Source organism: Trichosurus vulpecula, chromosome 9 (genome assembly GCF_011100635.1).
Source record: "Trichosurus vulpecula isolate mTriVul1 chromosome 9, mTriVul1.pri, whole genome shotgun sequence".
NCBI classification, from domain to species: Eukaryota; Metazoa; Chordata; class Mammalia; order Diprotodontia; family Phalangeridae; genus Trichosurus; species Trichosurus vulpecula.
The window spans coordinates 47,669,596-47,693,144 of record NC_050581.1 but is presented as its reverse complement, the minus strand read 5'-3'; the positions used below and the strand labels follow the sequence as shown (position 1 = coordinate 47,693,144).

General features: G+C 40.1%; 1 protein-coding gene across 1 annotated transcript in view; it reads right to left on the bottom strand.

The window, feature by feature from the left end:
* Positions 1–23,016, bottom strand: part of LITAF (lipopolysaccharide induced TNF factor) — a 45,082-nt gene extending 22,066 nt beyond the window's left edge. Inside the window, exon 1 of the mRNA XM_036738633.1 lies at positions 22,838–23,016. The gene's annotated coding sequence lies outside the window, so the exon portion shown is untranslated. The remainder of the gene's footprint in view (positions 1–22,837) is intronic.
* Positions 23,017–23,549: the final 533 nt, after the last annotated feature.

The following is a 23,549-nucleotide window of genomic DNA, read 5'->3' as shown; positions in this document are numbered from 1 at the left end:
CAATTCTGTTGTGTTACAAAAGCTCTGAAATCAGTGTAAAGTTAGATTTGATGATCTCTAAGGTTACTTCCTATGTTAAAATTCTCTTGCATTTACAACTGCCATGTTTATTTATGAATTTTCCCTTGTGTCATGTGAAGTACTCCTTGCATATCCATTAATTCCATTGTTTAGAACATACCCTGGAAGCATATAAGTAATTTAAAAGGGCTATCTATTCAAATATTTTTATAGCACCACTACCAAAAAATAGAGGTACTCTAAATGTCCACCTGCGCGGCAATGTTTAAACAAATTGTGGCATGTTTATGTAATTGAATGCCATAAAGCAATTAAATTATGAAGAATACAAAAAAATCTGGAAGGACCTTTATGAAATAAAAGTAAAAAAGAAACAGAAGAACAAAGTAGATGCCAACTACAAGCATAAAACAGGGGGTCTTAACTTTTTTTGCGTGTGACAGACTTCTCTGATGCATCGCTTTTCAGAATAATGTTTTAAATTGTGTGAAATAAAGTACATAGTATTTCAAAGCAAACCAATTATATCAAAATACAGTTATCAAAAAAAAATTAAGTCTAGGGACTCTCAAAACAAGAAGGCAAATTTACATTATCAAAATATTTCTTTTTAAGTCTGGGGACTCTCAAAATGAGGCAGAACTACAAACAATAATATGGTTTTTACGTTATAGTTATAGACACTAATTAAAGGATATATTTTTTATATGTGTGGAACATGGGAAGAACCATTGGTTTTGAAAAGGAGGGACTACATAGTAAGACCAAAATTAGGTTAAAAGTAAAATGAGAATAAATGAACAAAGAATTCTGATTACTCTTTCCAGGGCTTCACTGAAAAGCTGTTAAGGTATTTGATGTCCTACAATTAATTTAAATGTAAATATCTACTAAGCAAGTTTAAGTAGGCTTATATTGAATTAAAATTTCAAAGTCTTGGAACTTAAACCTCTCATCTTACAAGTAAGGAAACTGAGGCCCCATAGAGTATCCCACAGAAGGATACTCAGGCAGAGCTGGGATTTGAACCCTGGTCCTCTAATGCTAAATCCAGCAATTTCTCCAATGTACCCAATTAGTTGGACAGGTGTTCAATGTTAAGTTTTTAATGAATCCTTTAACTAAAAATCAAAATCTGTTCTCTAAAACATCACTACGGTCAGAATTATCTTCTCTGTGAGAACTAATTTTGTCCTTGCCGGGGCAGATGGGTGATTTGACACTGACTGGAGGAGGAGCTAAGAAGATCTAGCTCATAACCACTTTCCCAACCTCACCCCAGCTGCTTTTCACCTTACTCATTCTAAGTTGCTCTCTATTTTCCCTAAACAAAAAAAGAAGCTGTTGACTTCTCCACACACCTCCAAAGCAGGTGGAGAACTTTAGCAGCGAGTTGGAAACTCCATTTTTTTTTTGCCTTTGCCCTCAAAATGAAAGAGGAATGAAGAGTGATCAATGTAAACTCCTTCTTTAAACTATTTCACAGCTTTCTCTTCGTCTCCCTCAAAATGTTCCAGAGAGCCTCTCTTAAAACCACCTTTCTACTGAAGAAAGGCAGATGTGCTCAATCTCTATTCCAAATAACTTTATCATTGAAGGCTAGGTAATTCTGGGTGACTCACTCTTCTCTAGTAAATGGAAATCAAGCTCTTACAGATCACAGAAGGTGGCCATGTGTCAGGACTCAGGTGCTTACAAGTGTAAAATGAAACATGGCAGATGGAAAGGGGAAGCAAAGAGAGGCTGACACTGGGTGACTAATAGGTCATGAGCTGGTGGCCCAATGGACAGAGTGCTAAACCGTGAGTCAGGAGGACCTAAGCTCAAATTGAGCCTCAGACAATTACTACATGTGGACCCTGACCAAGTCACTCAACCTTAGTTTCCTCATCTGTAATATGGAGATTAATCATAGCACCTACCTCTCAGCATTGTTAGGAGAATCAAAAGAGATAGTCCTTGTAAAAGCACTTAGCATAGTTGCTGGCGCATAGCAGGAACTACATAAATGTTTATTCCTTTACCCCTAATACTCTTCTGGAGAAAGAAATTCTATTTTGTGCTATAATGCTTGTCGATGACTATTAACACATTCTCATTCCAACACTCAATAAATGAGTGATTGCAGAATCAGGTTGGCATTTCCAAAATGACAGAAACCCAAGCTCAACTCAGCTTTTGGATTTCTTGGCCAAAAGAGAAAAATTTGCAAACCTGGAGAAACACCATCTAGTTAGTAATCTCTAATGCCTTCTAAACACTCCACCTACAAGGGAGAAGTTAATGGGAAAACACAAAAACCTCAAAAATATCAATGGTCTGACTCATTTTGAAACCTCCAGGCCCTTCTACTTACCTATTTCTGTGACCTCAGGGAGGTCATGTAAACTCTCTGGTACTTAATTCCTCATCTCTAAAATGAAGAAAAGCTAGACTAGATGGCCCCTCCTGGTTCTAAAGCTATGATCTTAAGCTCCAAGTTCAGGATAAAGAAAAAATAGTCAGGAGGTATAAGGAGCCAAAGCATAATTGCAGGAGAACCTGATTGGGTCCCCTCATTTAGAGGTCAGACTCCCCAGGACTTATTCTGTTGGGCCCTGTCCCTTAGTAGAAGATGGCAGCCCAGTCAGTCCACTTGGCCTGTGAGTCTTGATAAACAGAATAGCTATACTTTGGAGTGGATACTGTGGTAAATCCCTTTAAGAAAAAAGTCCTTTGGAAGTACAGATTTTTACTCCCTAATTCACTTGTTTGTAAGTTTTGATGGTCATAAATTAGATCATGCTAACACTTCCCATAGGTCTGACGTGAAAAGAGGCAAAACCTCAAGTTAAAAGGAAATGTCCTCCATTCTGGGACTAGAAGCATTCAAGCTAACAATGGTTGTATCATTGATAAAAGGCTAGACTAAGTGAAATCGAATGGGGAAGAGGTGCCGTGATGACTGTCAAGATGCGGTAATCAGAGGAAGTAAAAGAGAGAACTAATCTAACTTAAGACCTAACATGGGAGCATGTGTTTTTGTTCTTGTTTGGTTGTTTCCAGTCTTGTGCAACTCTTCATAAACCCATTTGGGGTTTTCTTGGCACAGATACTGGAGTGGTTTGCCATTTCCTTTTCTACGGCAAACTAGGCTAAGTGACTTGCCCAGGGTCACATAGCTAGTAAGTGTCTGAGGCCAGATTTGAAGTCAGGAAGTTGAGTCTTCCTGACTCCGGGCCTGACACACTACCCACTGAGCCACCTGGCTCTGTGTGTGTGTGCATGTGTGCGCTCGTGCATGCGTGTGTGTGTGTGTGTGTGTGTGTGTGTGTGTGATGTATGTTAGATTGTTGTATGAAATCTTTCCAAATCATCGCAAGTGCTAGTGGAGCAATTGACAGATCATAGGGCCGGGAGTTAATAAGACTTGAGTTCAAATTCAGCCTCTGACACTAAATGTTTGGCCGTGGGCAAGTTCTTTAACTGCTGTCTGCCTCAATTTCCTCAACTGTAAAATGGGGATTAAAAAAACAAAAGCACTGACCTTGCAGGGTTGTCATGAGGATCAATCAGATAATATTTGTAAAATGTTTAGCACAGTGTCTGGCACATAGTAGGCACTTCTTTCCTTCCTCCTATTCCCCAGAATTACTTTGTATTTACTTTGTATGCAGTTTGTATTTTCTTACATGTGTAACTGTTGCTTCACTTGATACAACGTAAGTTTCTTAAGGGGAGGACCAGTTTTTTGATTTTATATTCACAGTGACTGGCCCATAGTAGGGGCTTAATAAATAAATACTTGCTGATTGATAATGAAAAGCACTTGGCAAACAGTTAACTATGTTGCTCTCCTACAACGTCTTGGTCAGGTTGCAGAAACATTTCAACTATAAGGATTTATATGTTCAATGCCAGAACATTGTCACTAAATCAGCTCCAGAATTTCAATAGGTGCACAGGTCTTTCTGCCCCCAGAACTGGCTTCATTAATTTTCTACAAGATTCCACAGCAAGAATGATATCTCTAAATGCTTCATTCTAGGATATCCTGCCTGGAGATAAAAAGTCTAGACTATGTTAGGGAGGAAATAACCAAAAAAAAGAAGAAGAAGAAGAAGAAGCCAGGAAATGCAGAGGAGTACAAAAAATGAAGAGAGAGAAAAAAGATACAAATCACAATGTCCCAGAACCTCAAGAGCTGGTCATTTTTGGTTTTTGCTGAATGGTCTGGGTAGTGCCTGTTAAATCTATTTTATCCATCCCTCAATTTTGTCTTTTTTGTTTGTAACACTCTACCTATTTCTACCCCCAATAAATGGGAGGGGAGAAAAGAAAACTCAATTTTGTTTCTCTAAAAAAAAAAATAACAAAATTCCTCCCCTTGGCTGAAACTATGAGCCTAAACCCCTTGTTTTATAGATGAAGATACTTAGTTTCATAGAAGTTAAGTGGCTTGATCAAGGTCCTATTGATACTAGGTGGAAGGACTGGGTTTTGAAGCCAGGTCTTCTGATTCCACCATCATTCTGCCTTACATGGAATACAGTCCCTCCACATCTCCTCCACATCTTAGAATCCCTGGTTCTTTCAAAACTCAGCCCATATCACCTTTTATTGCAGCTTTCCCTAATTCCCCCAGCTTCCAAGCCTTCTCTCCCTAAATTACTCTCACTCATCTTGTATGGACTCCATATATATTCACACATACATGTGGTCTCTCTCATTACAATGTAAACACCTCTAGGATAAGGACTGCTTCACTTTTGTCTTTGTGCCAAAGCGTGGCTCATTGTAAGCACTTAATAAATGTTGTTTACATTTGGTATACAAAACAATAATTATTAAACCTTGATAATTCATGGCAGAAAAGAGGAAACATGGGGCTCATCTAGTCAAAAAAATGTCATTTGCATTTAAGAAATTTTCACTTACAGGTGCACGCTATAAAATACCAATAAACTTCCATGGGCACTTACCATTCTCCTTCCAGAAGCAAATAGCATGATTCTCCCTCCACCACTACGCACCTCAAACATCTTTTTGGTGAAAATATGGGCAAAAGCATGAGGAAGACAGGAGATGGCCAGTACGCAAGGGTCTGGTCAGTACACAAAGGGTCTGGCCAGTGTACAAAGTACATGACCATAGCCCCTAAGAACTATTCAAGAGAACCTCAACCCCGAATAGGCAGCAAGCAGAGCACTCCAGTGTGACACCTTCATTATGTTCTGAGGACCTTAGAGGGACAACTTCTCTATCAAAGATAGTTTAAAAATATAACTTTCAAGAGAAACAAATATGGCCAAAATGAACTCCAATGGGGGCCTATGGATGTAGAATATTGCTTATACTATCAGCCTATAGTAACCATAGGGTTATAGACTTACAGCTGGAAAGGATCTTAGAAGACACCTACTCCAAAACCCGGCATTTTACAGATTAGGAAATTGCAAACTGGAGCCTACGCGCCTTGGTTAGTTTTGTAAACTGAATTTTTCCCCCTCATTTACATTCTCTGTTATGAGGGATGTTCTTGCTAGACAGAAATGGAGGGAAGGCTACATTCTGAAATGAAGATGATATAGAAATAAAATATGACAATAAAAATTAAAACTTCAAATTAGTTTCTTTTCTGTCACACTAAATAGCCATTTTATAATGATGATGATGATATTAGCAACTAGCATTTACATAGTGCTTTAAGGTTTGCAAAATCTTTACGAATATCTCATTTGGTCCTCACAACAATTCTGGGATATGGGTACTATTACTATCCCCATTTTACAGATGAGGAAACTGAGGCTTGTGGAGGTTAAGTTACCACACAGTTGGTAAATATCTGGGGCCATATGCAAACATAGGTCTTCCTGACTCCAGGGCCAGTGCTCTGGCCTTGCCATTTAGCTGTCTTAAATCAAAGACAAAGGCAAGAAAGAAAATGGTAGAACAGCATGAAATATGCCAAAAGTCAAGAAGACAGACCCACTTAAAAAAAAAAAGATAGAGTAGGTGTCAAGGAATTGGGACAAATAAGATTGGCTAGCTTGGGTAGAGTCATATGATGGAGACGGGAAAAGGAAATCGGATTTAAGTGGGAAAATGGTCATTCATCCATTTGGGACTCTGCTCAAGTCTTCCATTTAAGGAACCAGGAGCCAAAGAATACCTTAATAAATACCACCAAAACTGTTAACTGCTCTTGCCAAGAATGCCAGTGCAGTGTCTGAAAATAAGGTGTACATCTTAAGATTCCAGAGTACCAGGAAGATACCACCCACATGAGAAAACCACCCTAACAGTTCTAAGTCAGGGTAAACACTTATCAAAATTAGAATAGGCTTGAGTCCAAAGGCATCTTCCCCAGGTGGCTCAAAATTTATATGGAAACAAAACAGAAAAGTTGGCAGATCTAGATCTAGAAACAAAATGGTTGTTCTAGGTAACTGAGATTTCCAGAAAACTCAATGGTTACCCCATTTAAGATCAATTAATCAAAACAAAAACAAAACAAAACAAAACAAACCTTACTTCACATAAGAAAAATCCAGACATAGATATAATAAATACATAGTGATTTGGAAGGTACTAACAACTCCTTCAAGAGGCAGCCTAGAAGTCAGAAAAATCTGGGTTCAGGTCCTGCCTCCCACCTTCCACTCACACATACTGATTCTCTGACCACAAGCCCCTTACAGGGTGCCAGGCACATAGTAAGTGCTCATAATACCTGTTGACTGATATTCTCTCACAGCCCAAGGCAACTCTTTGAATTTGTAAATGAACTAGGACTTATCAGTCTAGATGGGTAGAGGGAGGTTACATTCCGGAAGCTTAAGACAAAAATCAAGGGTCCACCCTTGCCCCTGGCCAATTTTTTTTTAAACAAACTATTTGATGGGCTTCAGGTTTGGAAGGATCATCTGTCTGCACCTAAACACAAATATTTTCTACAAAATTCCTGACAGGTTGTCACAGAGACACAATAAGGTGGTGATGGCAGTTGTTTAATTATTGATTAGAGGACTCTGCCTACTCAAAGGGGAGCCACTAATACTTTATTGACTTATCTTAATAACGATTTCCTCTTTCAAAAGGTGGCAGAACTAATGAAGGGTAATTTTACTCTGTATCAGTTGCTAGAGTAAAATTTATGAGAAGCTTAGGGAGGGGTGGGGAAAGGAATGCTCACTCTATCAGTCCAAGTTAAAGAAGCAAGGTATAGAACCTGAGTTCAAATATCAGCTCTGACACTACTAATTTGACCTTTGACAGATCACTTAAACCTTTGGAAATGAATAAAATGAAGGAGATTAAATAATCTCCAACAGGGTTCCCTTCAAGCTGTACAGTTATCCTATAAAATGGAAGAGAGGCTCTATATCTAGATAGTGAGCTGATGGCCTGAAGATTGCAGATTGAAGCATATTTTCTTCTCTTTTCTTTTTTTTTTTAAAACATAGCTAATGCAGGAAATTATGTTGCATGACCGTGCACATTTCTAATGGGTTTTGTTTCTCATGACTTCTCAGTGGGTAAGGAAGAGGGAGGGAGGAGGGAGGTGATTTGGAAGTGAAAATAAGAAAGAATATTTTTTAAAAAAACAAAGAAGAGGAAAGCCAGGAATAGTTTGACAAGCACTCTGGGTTTAAGAAGAACCAGTTTCAAAGGGTTCAGAAGGATAGAGTGGACCCCAAGAATACAGAGGAAGTCAGCCCAGGAGAGATAAGCTCAAGAATTAAATTCTAAAGACATAAAAGGAAATAATTCTGATTAAAGGAAAAGGAGAGTTATCTAAAAAGACTGAGGTCCAGTCCAGTCCCCAACTCTGCCTGCTGGATATATCCACTGATGTCCCACAGGCATCTCAAACTCAACATATCCACAACAAAACTCATCTTCTTCCCTTTAAACCCACCTCCCACCCAACATTCCTATTTCTTTTTTTTTCTTTTCTTTTCTTTTTTTTTTTGGAGGGAGGAAGGCAAGGCAATTGGGCTTAAGTGACTTCCTAAGGTCACACAGCTAATAAGTGTGTCAAGTGTCTGAAGCTAGATTTAAACTCAGGTCCTCCTGACTCCAGGTATTTGAACTCAGGTCTCCTGACTCCAGGGCCAGTGCTGTACTCACTGCACCACCCAGCTGCCCCCAAACAACATTCCTATTTCTATAAAGGGTACTATCATTCTTACAATTACCAAGGTTGAATAGTCAGTCAATAAAAATATATTAAGTGCCTACTACATGTCATATACTGTACTACACATGTGAAATTCAAAGGCCAAAGACATGCCTAGCTCTCAAAGCCTTCAAAGTCTTAGGGGGAAAACCAATATGCAAATAACTAGGTAAATTGGAAATAATAAACAGAAAGACAGCACTAAAATACTCAGGACTTGCATAACCTGTTGATAACCTAGAATCCATCTTTGATTCTTCATTCTCTGTCACTGTCCATCACCCCATGATATCTATATCTATCAGTTGCCAAGTCTTGTGAATTCCGCCTTCTCTACATCTCTGGTATATGTTGACTTACACCACAACCACCCTATTCCAGGCCATTTTCACCACTTATCTTGTCTTCCACAATAGCTTCCAGTTTGGTCTCTTTGCCTTGTTTACCTTCTCTCCAACTCATCTTCCACCCAGCTGCCAAAATGATATTGTGAAAGTACCTACATAACCAAGACACTCTCCCACTCAAAAACCTCCAGTGGCTCACAGCCTCTAGGATAAAACATGTGCTCCTATGTTTGGCAATTAAAGCCCTTCAAAATCTGGCTCCAGTCTCTCTTTTCAGGATGATTATACATTACTCATCTCACCCACTATACCCTCCAGTGAAATTAGCCCTAGTTGCTATCTATTTCCTGTACATGACATTCTACTTCCCTCTTTTTTGCCTTTGCACAGACAATCTCCTCCTAGGTCTGGAATGCTTTTCTACCTCATCTATATCTTTTGGAATACCTTAGCTCCCCTTCAAAACTCAGCTCCAGCTATTCTTTCAAGAGACTTTTCAAATTCTCCCGGATGTTAGTGTCATCCAAGTATGTTTATCTGGCATATGCCCTGCAATTACTTATCTGTAAACAGGTTGTAATCTTGGGCTTTTTGTAGTTTTTGCATGGTTCTCCTTCATGGTCCTCTCATTCTCTTTATTGTGAATACTATCCTACCTTTCCCTCTCTTACCTGCTGTGAGTCTGGAGATCAGTTAATCAGAATTTTAGAATTGTACAAAAAAATAAGAGGAAATAGATTCCTCATGGAAGCCTTAGAGGCCATCCTAGGACTTAAACACAGGAGCTTTTAGTCCTTGGACTTTATATCATCTGCTAGGGCAGTTCAGTGGTTTTTTTTCTTTATTTCCTTGTTCTCCATTATGTTCTTCATAGGTTCAGCAGCCAGTAACTAAGATGTAAATATTACTGCATCATCAGTTACTAAGAGTTCAGTTATTACTGAATTCACAATCTTGGAGAGGTGGGTAGAAATAAATGAAAAGATCAAAATTTTAAAAACACTGAAGGTACTAAAGAAAGGAAAAAGAAACATACCACCTCCCTCATAGGAACAACTAGGAAAGACTACCGAACACTATCAGACAAGATTTCTGGGTTACACGCTTTTGCTTATTTGCTTTCTTTATCACAAGGGGAAGCTAGGATTGGGCAGCTAAGTGTTGAAGTGGATAGAGCACTAGGCTTAGAATCAGGAAGAGTCATCTTCCTGAGTTCAAATCTGGCCACAGAGACTCATTAGCTGTGTGACCCTGGACAAGCTACTTAACCCTGTTTGCCTCAGTTCCCCATCTGTAAAATGATCTGGAGAAGGAAATGGCAAACCACTCCATTATCTTTGCCAATAAAACCTCAAATGGGGTCACAACGACTCAGATACAACTGAATCACGAAGATAAAAATCATCAACTGATTTTTTTTAATTAAAAAATGTAAAAGGCTGGCATCCATTGTGGGCAATATTTATATATAGCAATTTGAATAGAAGGATCGAAGCTGTTAGCTCTAAATTGTACTAAACATTACTGCTTACTTACTCTTTGATCTATCCAATCTAATTTCTTTATCCCTTCAAGTTTTCACTGAGTAATCAAGCCTTTGGTTATATATTATATTGTTTTATAAGTGTCTCATAGGACATTTTCTGCCTTCAAATAATTTTTATTGTTTCCTCCAGGGCAGGGACTTCTTTTCTGTTGTTTGACACATAGTAATGATCTCAAAAAATGCTATCATAGGTCAAAAATTTAGAGCTGGAAGGGACATTAGAGGCCTTCTACTCAAAAATTTTATAGATGAGGATGCTGAGACCTAACAAAGTCAAGTGACTTGCCCAAATAGTAAGTGAGCAGTGCTGAACTAATAACCCATTCTCTCTGACTCCAAATCCAGAGGCCCTTTCCATCACATCAGGCTGATTCTTTGGACTTGTGTGAAATCTTTATCATATTTTTGGTGGCAGTTTTATAAATGAATTCCTGCTAAAGCAGAGAGGCACAGAGACAGAGAAAGAGAGACAGAGAGGTGGGGGGAGAAGAGGAGAGAGAGAGAGAGAGAAAGAGAGAGTGAGAGAGAGGGATGGAGGGAGGGAGAGAGAGAGAGAGAGAGAGAGAGAGACAGAGAGAGACAGAGAGAGACAGAGAGACAGAGAGAGGGAGGGAGGAAGGAGGGAGAGAGGGGGAAAGAGAGACAGAGACAGAGAGACAGAGGAAGAGGAGAAGAAGCTTCAAAGATGATTAAGCTGAAAAAAATGTCAGAGATTTTCAGAGGAGAAAGCATGCTAGCTTTTCAGTTTAAAAAACAATCCCCTTCTGCTTTCCCTCCCCTCAAAAATTTACAATCTGGGATAGTAATTCCTGTAGTCATATATATTATTTTAAGTTCCTGGTGGTAATTGTAATTAAATCTTTCAAAATGAATATCCATTTATGTATATATTTGTTCTCTAGACTAACCAATGTACATGGAAGCATATCACATAAGAGAGGATATAAAGTAGCTTTTTAACTCCAACCTAAATCTTAAAAGATCAATTTTGAGAAACTAAAACGGAAAATACTAATTGTCACGTTCCTCACCAATGAGGCACATAAGGGCAAAAGACTATTAATGAGTTGGTCAGTAAATGCTATACCACAGAAAATTTGCTTCAGAAGTTTCCTTATCTCTAAAATGAAAGGTTTGCAAAGGAAGTCAAAAACAAGGAAAGGTCCCACCCATATGAAAATATAACTTATAACAGCATTCTTTGTGGTAGAGGAAAAAATAGAAATAAAGAGCAACCATAATTTTGGGAATGATCAGTCAAACTAGGATATGAATATAACAGTAGATTATTCGCCCTGTTAGAAATGATAAATATAAAGAATTCAGAGAAACTTGGGAGGACTTACATGAATTGATGCAGAATGAAGCACGCCAAGCCAGAATAATTTACAATGACCACAGAAAATGTGAAGGAAAAAAAAAACCAACACTGAAATAAGATCAGAACTCTGAGTAATCCAGTCACCTATTTTTACTTCAAAGAACTGAGGGTGAAGCATCCCTCACTCCTGTTTACAGAGAGGTGGAATGTGGCACATATTGTCAGACATAGCCAGCAGTTGGTTTTACCTAGCTACCACTTCCTTGTTATGATAATTTAATGTGGAAGAAGGTAGGTAGAGTCATTGAGAAGCGACAGCAACGCCCGTAATTAAGAAGTTGAACTCAATGATCTCTTGGGTCCCTTCCAGTTCTAAAGTTCTGTAAGGCATACTTTAATTCCTTAAGGAAATTGAGTCACTATAATAGAAAGTCCATTAAGCCCTTGAAAAGAATGAAGTCTAGAAAACTAAGGTGGCTAAATGAGGTAAAGCTCCCCCCCCACCAAAAAAAATCTACTACTTAGCTCTACTCTTTAAAATGTGTTTATTAGGCTTTATTTCCCAGTTTATCAAGCTTCTTCAATACCGCATGTATTAAAAGTCAGATCCTATTCAAGGAACTCAAAGACTATTCACATTCTCTAGTTGAAATGAGATTTTGTTATATTGACTTCATTCTTTAACAGAGGAAGCACTGCCTAGAAATTTTAGTCATCCAGAGATTTTGTAATGGTGGCTCATCGTAATGGAATTTGACTTCTGTATGATACCAGTGTCACGTTGTTGAAAGAGGACTTACTGGATACGAAATCAAAGGACCTTTGTTCAAATCCCTGCTCCCAGCTCCCTATGTGACCTTAAGCAAATCGCTTAACCTCTCTGGCCCTGTTTCCATATTTATAAAGTCAAGGAGATGGGGGGTGTTAGTATAGATGACCTCTGAGGTACATTTCAATTCTAGAACCGTTACAAGTAGTTTCCTGAACAAGTATCCTCCGGAAGGAAGTTACAACCAAAGGAGGACTGCTTAGAGTATCCATCTCTATAAGGAAAAAGCAGCTAGAATAATTTATCTGACTTCCACCTCTTAAAGATCCCATTTACCCTACTGCTTCTTCAATTATAACTATGTAAAAATAAAACCAAAATGCATAGTGGAATATTTGAGAAAATCCAAAGTCCAAATTAAGGGTCATTTCCAAGTCTGATACTTCCCACAGATCAGAGATCAAGTTACAATAGTCTGAATGTTAGATTTTAATACACAGTAACTATAACCTACAACAATTTGGGTAATGGAAAAATACCTCCATTGAGTATCTAAAGATATCCTGGATAAATCAGAGTGGGCAATTTCTCATCAAACCACATTACCACAAATCATTGTTTCCATATGAAATAATAGCTTTTGACGGAAAGTGTACCATGAACCAAATTAATAGCACTGCCCCATCTACCAACAATATTACCAGCATATATTTCAGTTCAATCTTCTTGACACAATTAAAAACTGCCAACACGAATACTTTTCTGTCTATAAACAATGATTTTTAGCCACATTAAATTTTACTATACATTTTATAACTGTATAACATTGATCCTATAAAAGTGACTTCAGTTCTCTTTGGGTAGGTAGGTATAGCAGTGAACAGAGTCCAGGGGTGGGGAACCTTCGGCCTCGAGGCCACATGTGACTCTCTAGGTCCTCAAGTGCAGCCCTTTGACTGAATCCAAACTGCTCTTCAGTTTGGATTCAGTCAAAGGGCCGCACTTGAGGACCTAGTGGGCCACATGTGGCCTCGAGGCCGCAGGTTCCCCAAGCCTGGAAACCCCAAGTTCAAATCTGGCCCCAGACATGTACTAGCTGTGTGATTCTAAGCAAGTCACTTGACCACTGGCAGCCTGTTTCCTCAACTGTAAAATGGAGACGGTAATAATAACACCTCCTTCACAGGGTAGGTTTGAGGATCAAATAAGGTAATATCTGTAAAAGCACTCAGCCCGGTGCCTGGCATGTAAGGGGGTGCTGAATAAAAGTTTATTTCCTCCATGAACTATCTCTCCAAAAGGGATTATTTTATCTCATCAGTGCAGAGGACAGCATATCTGTGCCTTTCTCATCCTATATAATTCTTGTCTACATCTTTCCATAAATCTTCCACAAGGTATCTGTCCAGTTAGCTAGAGGCCCATGACCCAACTTGCCTCCTTTTCCACCATTGTAGGTAATATGTTGCAGGCTATTCATACCCACCTTCCCAAAGCTCTTTGAATTTTGTGTTGAGCAAACCAAAGAGGTTAGTGATACACCACTGAAGGTCTACCCAAATTTTATTGCTGTTCCGTTTGTAACATTCAACATTTTTCAGCAGGGGAACCCCACTCACAGACATCCCTACCACTCAACTTGTTTGGCTGGGGCTTATTTCTGGGAGTTCGCTCAAATGAGTGACCTTTGCTGCCCTGATAAGGGTATTTCATGAGCAGGGCAAGAACTATGTCAACAAATGAGCAAAGCTCGTTTGAAGAGATCAGTTTGGTACATGGTGGCTTCCAAGAGGACTAAAAGAACTCAGCTCCACAACAGCCCAGTGAATCCATTCAGCCAGAAGACCCTTTGTTGTTGTTCAGTTGTTTTAGTCATGTCTGACTCTTCATGACCCCATTTGGGGTTTTCTTGGTAAAGATACTGGAGTGGTTTGCCATTTCCTTCTCCAGCTCAATTTTACAGATGAGGAAACTGAGGCAAACAGGGGTAAGTCACACAGCTAGCAAGGGTCTGAGGCCAGATTTAAACTCAGATCTTCTTGACACCAAGCCACCTTGCTGCACCACCCCCCCAAGAGTCTCTACTGTTCTTCAAAACATTAGGCTTTGAATCCCATCTGACACAAATATGGCTGTGCCCCTGGGGTGTAAGGAAATGGTTGCAGAGGAACCTCAGATGATCATCAGACAGGAGACCACCAACATAGGCAAGTCAACAAGCTGACACCGTGCATCTATCCTATGATGCCACATGAGCGGTGTATTTAGTGAGTTTTTAGTGTATTTAGTGAGTTTTCTAATACCACTAGCAGGGTAGAATTAACATGGAAGTTATATATCACACACAGACATATATATGTACATGGAAGTTGTACTTGTATACGTGTATGGGATGAAAGAACTATGTATCTATGAGTTTATTGATATATAGAGCTCCTGGTGAGGAATATCATTTCACAGTCTTAGAGGCATTGAAAGGCTGAATGATTTTTCCAGGACCACAAATAACACTTATAGCAATACCTAGCAGCTAGGTAGATAGAGCGTTGGGCTTGGAATCAAGAAGGCTCTTCTCTTCATGAGTTCAAATCCAGCCTCAGACACTAGCTGTGTGGCCCTGGGCAAATCACTTAACCCTGCTGGCCTCAGTTTCCTCATCTGTAAAATGAGCTGGAAAAGGAAATGGCAAACCACTCCAAGGAAACCTCAAATGGGGTCACAGAGAGTTGGATGTCACTGAAATGAGTCAATAACAGCAAGCTTTAACATAGCACTTTTAAGGCTTGCAAATCACTTTACAATTACTTTCTCATTTGATCATCTAAATTTGGAAGGTAGGTGCTATTATTATCTCTGTTTTCCAGAAGAGGAAACTAAGGAAAATCAAAGTTCAGTGACTTGCCTAGCTAGTGTCTGAAGCTGGTTTTAAACCCAGGACTTTTTGACTCAAGGCCCAGAATTCTATCCACTGCAACAGCTAGCAGACACAAACAAATCCAGTATGTGTCAAAGACAGGATTCAAACTCAGACTTGAAACCGACTTGAAACAGACTTCAAACTGACTTGAGGTGACTTCTCTATCCACCCCAACATTGCCTTTATTTCTTTGAGTCAAGACCATTGAATGAACACGTGTGCTATATTCATGTGCATATGAAAAAATACATGTACAAAATCACTCATATATGAATAGTACTCAAGATATATGTATATGTGGAAGCTCACTGAGGGCAAGAATTGTTTGATTTTTTTTTTTCTGTGTATCCTCAGTTCCCAGAACAGGGCCTGGAATATAGTAAGTGTGCCTAACAAATGAGTTCTTTGGTTGCATATGTACATCTTCATACACATATCTTTTAAGGTCTCTAATAAATGATTTAGGGATTCTGGAAGTCCATTTGTTTGTTACTGTCAATATGAGGGTTTTCATCAAAAGCTAACCAACAGGGACAAATCACCCACAATTTTTCTTCTTCACAGATAATGGTTGGTTCCTTTAAGTCATCAAAGCAATGGTATTATATGATTTATGGCCATATTACATGACCAGTGGAATGTCAGTGCTAAAAAGATGGGATTTGATGGCAGGCAACAAGTCAGGACTGTTTAAAACAAAAAACAACCATTCCATTTTCCGAATAAGATTTAGCCAACTTTCCTCCTCCTCCTTCTCCAATTCTTAGTACTACTTATTCTGCATCTGCAACACTTGCCCAAGATGTATGTACCAACAGACGGAACTCAATAGTTGGGTTATAGAAACCAAAATACTGAACCTAAACTCATTTAGGATATACGTTCTTTGGGATTTTGCAGCTTTGAAAAAAAAAATAATTAGCTTGTAGTCTATAAACCAAAAGGAATAAAAATATTTCCACAATTGTTCCTACTTGAGAAAATATGTAAATAGTTTAAATAAATGTAAATAAGCAAATAAGTATATGTAAAAATATGTAAAGCTTCTTCCCTTAAAAGAGTACTAATGTAAACAGCCTCAAGAGAACCATAAGGTATCCTACAAATCTGTTATTACATTCATAATGCTTAGGGAGTTAACTCTTCATCTGCCAGACATTGAAGAAGGAAATTGTCATAAAATTTCTCCCAAAGTGGAATTCATAAATATCTTTTTTGCTTCCTTTCCTCTCTACCCATGGAATTCATTCCTATGGCATCTAAATCATTCTACTTAAACAATCTTCAGCCAAAGACTAATTTAATCCAACTTATTGCTCTTTCCAAAAACAGTAAAAATAAATAAATATATATATGTATGTATGTATATATATACATATACATATATATACATATATATATATATATATATATATATATATATATATATATATATATATATATATATATATATCTTAAAACCAGAAACCACCCAACAATTCAAAATCAAAACTAGGTACTGCCAGTTCAACTCATAAAATTTAGAGCTGGAAGGACCCTTAGAGACCAACATCCTCATATCAGAAATGAAGAAATTGAAGCTGAAAAAGGTTTAATGACTTGCCCAGGGTCACACAGCCTGTTAAGTGTCATAGATTAGATTTGCACTCAGATCTTTCTGACTCCAAGTTCATTTGCTCTATGCACTGGGCCACCTCACCACCCAGATTCAAATATTTCTTAAGTACCTCTAATATACAAAGCCCGATGCTGAATGGTCTCTTTTCCAGGCTTCTCCAAATAACTAAATACAAAATTTCAAAGTCAGGAAGATGGCTTACCACTAATACAGAGAGCCAGCCACCTGTCCCATTTTTGCCTCTTGTATTACACAGGAGTCACAGTTTGGAGTCTCCAATTATTATTACAGGGGGCCAGTACAGAATCATCTTTTCAATCAGTATAGCAATAATACTCTATCTTCTTAGAATCAAATGAAGCAAAACTCTAGCTCCCAGGCAGCTAGGCCAAAAAGCTCTATACACTATGTGGAGATACACTGATTCCTACTAATTTTAAGATAAAAGAGAAAAGATAAGCAGGGGCAGGGAAAGCACTTTGAATTACTTGAAAATAAACTTAAAAGGAAACCATGCTTTGCTTATCTGTTGCAACCAGATTGGTCTCTCAAGTTCCGTAATCTTGTTTGTTTCTGACATTTGCTAATGCTGCTCTCTTCTTTTGCAAGACATTTTCACTGTGACTTTTTCTTGGTTTTCTTTATCACAATTTGGGGTGGTGCATTTTCTAGGTGGTTGAGGAGGAAGTATGCTGGATGAACTAAGCAAAAATGCTCCTTCTCTCTCTGCCATCTTGATTTCGTCCCCTCTGGAATACCTTCCAAATTCATCAGCCCAGACCAAGACTCATCCATCTTCTCCAAGAAACCTTACTTGACAGGCCTGATCTCAAGAAAAATGTTCCCTTAATTTTTGTTCTCAGAATTCCATTTAATTTGAACTATTATATCACTCTCTGCCTTTTACTGTATTTAAGCTCTAACTTCCTTTTTCTCTAACTAGACTGTAAGTTCCCCAAGGGCAGAAATATGTCTTTTATGTCTCTCAAGTCTAGGTAGGGGAGTGTCGATCACACAACAGGTGATCAAGAAATGCCTAATGAATAAAGTCATATAGGACTTAGAGTCAGGAAAGTGAATTTGAATTCCAACTTCAATATTAACAACAAAAAGCATTATTAAGTACCTACTACATGTCAGGGAGCTTTCTCTTTCTACTAGGGGAAATATACACAAAGTAAATAAAACATAATTTTAAGTGGGAAAGAACATTGAAATCAGGATGACAAGGAAAGGAGCCATCAATTGGATCCTGAATTTTATTCCAAAAACCTCAAGTGAGGAAAGGGATTGTTCCAGGCATGGGGGACAGTCCATACAAAGATATGGTGACAGAAAGGAGACTGGTTTGGCTGTCAAGTGGTTTGTGAAGGGATCAATCTGGAAAGACAGGTTGGGTATCAACATAAAGTACATGAAAGGTTATGTTGTGGAAAGAGAAAATTCATTCCACCATCCATATCTTCATTCCTCCAGGCCTCCTCCCTGAATCTCCAGACTCCACCATGGGAGTACTTTTATCTCTATCCCTTTTAAGATTCCTCTTATGTGATACTTCTCTCCATTAGAACATATACTCCTTGAGATTAGGAAATGTCTTTTCACTTGTCCCATAATTGAGCACAGTGTCTGACACATTGTATAAATGCTTGTAGACTCCTGCTGTTTGTCCTTCGTTTCTCAGAGAGGATCACGACATCAGGGAAGTGATGCCATGACATGCAATTGAATTGGATTTAAATTGAGGGAGTCCTGTGCAAAGTCACCAGCCTCACTTTCTCCTCCAGAGCCAGCTGGGTCCAGTGGCTGGATATGGATCAGGACAACTAGAGATGGCCCAGGATGCAGTGGGGGACCTTGGCCTTTTCAAGCTAAGGTCTTTAACAGGTCTCACAGTCTGACTGAGGCAGAGCCCATTCAATGATTAAGGCTTAATAAAAAATGAGGCCAAAAATGCCCTCTTTAAAAACAAAATAAAATAGATCTGGGAAGGGAAGACCCTCAGAGTTTTTGGCCAAAACAGAAACAATTGTTATTTACATTCATTTTGAGCCCCTAACCAAAAGTAATTGGCTCCCCTCCCCCATCCCCATGGGCCTTTAAGCAAAGGATTAGCAACCGCTTGGGGCAAAGGTTTAAGAAATTCCTGGCCAGGAAATTCTTGCTTCTTCCTCTTAGGTCCCTTACAGGTCCAGCTATCAGACCTGTAATTCTATCTTATCTTGGACACCTGAGATGGCATTTCAATAATTCTGTTGATCCTATCCCTGCTATTTATCATGTAGGCAGTACTTACATGACCTTGGGCTTAACCAATCTGAACTTCCATTGGATGGTGTGAAAGCTAGGATTTGAATCCAAGTCTTCAGAGTCCCAAGCTCAACTCATCAAATCCTCCCAATCCTCTTTCCTAGGTCCCTCCTCGCCTCTTATAGTCACAATCCACAAATCGTAGATTCCCAGTATAGGAAACCCAAGAACACTCAAGGCCTGAAGGTGATTTGGCTAAGTCTCAAGGATGTTCACTGGTTATTGACTCTAGTGTTCACTGATTATTCATTCTATTGGTGTCCAAGCACCCAGCTTTGGGAAATTTCAGCCCTCTCTGACACCAGGAGGGGACAGAACAAGAAAGGGAGGGAGGGCAGGCAGGCAAACTCTCTGCCCCATCCGTTAAATCCCACACCTGCAGCTGTAAGCAAAGGTTTTATACTGGGGAATTCTTAGTCAACCAGTACAAATCAAGAGATAAGATTCATATCAGGTCCCTGGCCCCCTCTTCAATATGCCACACTATAGCTCAACTTCCAACCTGGGCAGTCACACACACACACACACACACACACACACACACACACACAACCTCTCCACTACCAAATTTAAATCCTATAAATCCCCCAGAGACTGTTGTCGGCAAAGTGGCCAGTACACTTGCACTGGTCCCGGAGTCAGGAAGATTTGAGATCAAATCTGACTTCAATGGGCAAGTCACTTAATTTCTATTTGCCTCAATGTCCTCAGATGTAAAATAAGAATAGCATGTACCAAAATTTAACGCAGTGTCTGGCACATAGTAGGAATTATATAAATGTTTATGGCCTCCCTCATTTTACAGATAAGGAAACTGAGTCCCTCGATAGTTTAGTGACTTGCTCAAAAATTGCGGGGCTAGGAAATGGAAGCCATATAATAAAATGAAAACTTAATATTTATCTTAAATGTTTGGATTAAAGCTATTAATTGTACTCTATGTTGTCATCTTCCATCCCAATGGAGTCAGTGTTTTACTAATTATGCATGCCTAGGAAATAATAATTCAAAACTGCCAACTCTCAAGAAAAGCAACTTGGCACAAAATGAGGAGGGTTGGGGGTAGGGGGTGGGAGGCAGGGACTATGAAAGATGAAGTAGTTTTACCACAATCTAAAAGCAAGCCATTACTTTTCAGTAACGTGTCTCAGGGGATTTTTACAGTTGATATAATTCAGGCAAAACTTTAGTTTCAAGTTTCAAGTGAAAGAACATAAACTCAGCTGCCCTGAATGAAATCTATCTACCTATGAAGGTTAGCAGCTGAATCTTCCTGGCAACATTTTTGCAAAGAAACCACTAACTTTAGAAGGTCTAGATGACTTCAAGGAACCTTGAATTTCCCGGTAATAATTTTAAAAGGTAAATGAACTCAATCCCATTAAAAAAACATGCAGTGGCAAAGTATAAATAACCCGATAGCCTAAAAGAAAACCAACTTCAGCACAGGCTTAATGAGAAATAGTTGTCGTTTTAAACTGAGACCAAAACCCACATGTTTGCACACTTATTTTTACAATGAACCTGGATCTCTTTTGAGTAAGTTTCCCAGTATCTAATTCTTACAAATTCCATTGGACCAGACATGCTAAATCAGGAGTTCTTAAACTTTTTTGTGTATATCATGGACAACTTTGGCAATCTGGTTAAGTCAAAGTACGGAGCCCTTCTCAGCATGTATTTAAATACATAAGATGAAATACACAGGAATACGTAGGAAATCAATCATACTTAAAACTGTTATCCAAAAATTTTAAATTCTTGGACACCAGAGTAAAAATCCCAGGTCTGAAAGAAATCATTATGTTATAATGAGATAATATTTGGAAAGTGTTTAGTATAGTGTCTGGTACACAATAGGTGCTTAATAAATTATTTGCTTCCTTTCTCTCTTTCCTTATAAAGGTATAGGGACTGCACCTTGATGATATATGGAATTCCTTCTGAGAAAACTTGTTGGACAATGGTGGTTAGGAGGAGGTGCCCAGAGAAAGCAGAGAGGTTAAGTGATTTGCCCAGGATCATACAGGCTTGGATACAGGGCCATCCCACTTGCTCTAGATTATGATAGAACAAATTAACATTTTAGTGTATATGTGGAAACAGGAAACCTGTAAGGGGCTGAAAGAAGTCAATAATTAAGGTGAATGTACAAAAAGCAGATCTTCAACACGCTTTTATTTCAGGAGTGTGAATACTTCCAACTTCTCACTTCAGGAGCTAAGAACTACATATTTAGTAATAATGTTATAATAATATCATTTTTATAGAGCCTTAAGATTTGGAAAGTACTTTACAAATATTATTTCATTTGATCCTCACAAAATCCCTGGGAGGTAGGTGTTATTAGCCCCATTTTTCAGATGAGAAAACTGAGGCAGAGAGTGGTTAAGTGACTTGCCCAGGGTCACACATTTAGGGCGTGTCTGAGGCTACATTTGAACTCAGGTCTTCCCGACTGGAGGTTCAAACAAGGGGAAATAGTAATGTGTTCATCACTGGTTAATGATGTCGACAAAAAGTGAAAATCTGCCTTATTCCTCCTCGTATTTGAATGACCGAGCCAGCCTGCATAAAAGTCTTCACAAAGTGTTTGCTAACAGAGTCGTGCGTCCTTCTTTGGGATCTGTAGGCTGCCACAGTAGTTTTTTTCTAACTTTAAACGCATAGCTTGAGTCTTCCTTCTGGCTCTGCCTCTAAGTCTCTGACCTCACTCAAATCACTGGACTCCCCTGGGAAATAAAAATAGAAACCTCCTCCAGTTATTGCAAACTGGACCAGTGACTTTACATGCCTTCGCAAATAGTCTGGCCCAATCGCTCTGGCAAGCAGCAACACAGCTACCAATCTCGTTCTCAACATTCATCCTGCCCCAACCACTGCGTATCTGCTACACCTCGACTCCAATCCCTAACTCCCCGGCCAGTAACTACCTCTTCCTTTAGTTACCTACTTCCCCATCCTGGTCAGTCCAAAGCTGCTAGACCCTGTCCTTTCCGTTCCGTTCCATTCCCCAGACCGAATCTCACGGGCGTGGGGGAAGGGGGAGGAGGGGTGGGGAGGATGGGGGGGATTGTCAGTCCATATTCTAGAAGCAAGTTCCCTCCCTTTGGCTGTTCTCCATCAGATCCAAAATGGGGTGGTCCAACGCGGCACCAACCTGTTGGCATTTAAGCTGGTCCGAACTTCCTCTGTGGACAGGGCAACCAAAAAACCCAAGGAATGAGAAAGTCCCGTACCAGCTGAAGCTGCCCCGGGGCAGGTCACCACGAATCACCCAAAGTGCCGGAGGAGGCGTGGGTCGTGTTTTTTTGTCTCCCCTTTAACTGATCCAGAAGGACTGCCCTGGGAGGAGGAAAGATGCCTGCCTTCCTTAGCTGAGCCATCGTGGGAGGAAGGACTCGGCCCAAATTCTGCCCACCCAGAGACTTACAGCCCTTGGTCCTGAGTATGTCTGAAACCAGAACACTGAGGAGGGAGAAACCACCGGGGTATGCCCCGAGGTCTCCCGGATTTCTTTTTTAAACGAAACCCGACGCTAACATAGAGTCAACTCCTGGTAACCAGATCCTGGAGAAGGAGACAACTAGAGAGAAGGTGCCGAGAAAAGAAAGGCGGCGGCGGGGCCCCGGGCCAGCCGGAGCCCCGCGGGAGCCGCCCCCTCTTCTCGGTCCAGGCTCCGGTCCAGGACCAGTCTGAAGGTGGCCACTCACACTCTCTGCCCCTCCCTGGATCCCCATCTCGTGCCTCGAAACCCACCAAGACGAGTTCTCGGTCCTCCTTACCCCCACCCGCCATAGTCTTGGTTCGAGGAGCCCCGCACTTACCACCGCCTGACGAGCCGAGCCGGGAGGTCTGAGTTCGCCGGGGCAGGCGAGGGGGCGGGTCTGAGCTGACCGGGGCGGGCAGCGCAGTTAGAGAGGCTTCCGGCTTCTCCCCGCCTCCTGGCCGGGCTCCTGGAGAGCTGCAGCCCGGTCCCGTCCTTTCCCGTCCTGTTCCGTCCCGCCTAGTCTCGCTCTCCGCCCCTTTCCCTTCCCTGCCCAGCCCCTTCCTCTGGCGGCTGAAGGCTCCCAACCCTGCTGGTGAGCCCATGGCTTCGATGTGTCCCTCCTGCCCAGTTCACTGCAGACCCCTTTAGCCTCTCCATCCTCCGATTCATAAACTCTCAGAGTTGGAAGGAGCCTTAGAAATCGTCTGGTCCTGAGGTTCTTACCCCCTTTCCAGTCGGGTAAAGCCCTTCTCAGAATCATAAATGCATGAAATCCATGGGATTACAAAAGAATCCAAAGTTTAGCGAAAATAAAGATGTAATTTTTTTGGCCAAGTTCACTGTCTCTTGGAAATCTATCCACACCCACCTCCTCAAGTTCATGGGCTCCAAGTTAAGTACCTTTGATCTGGTCCAACTTCCTTATTTTACAGAAGAGGAAATTGAGGCCCAAAGAGAATGTCACTTTCCCAGGCTTACAAAGTTATTTAGTGACACAATAAGATACTAGAACTCGGGGTCACCTAACTCCCAGTACAAGGGTCTTTACA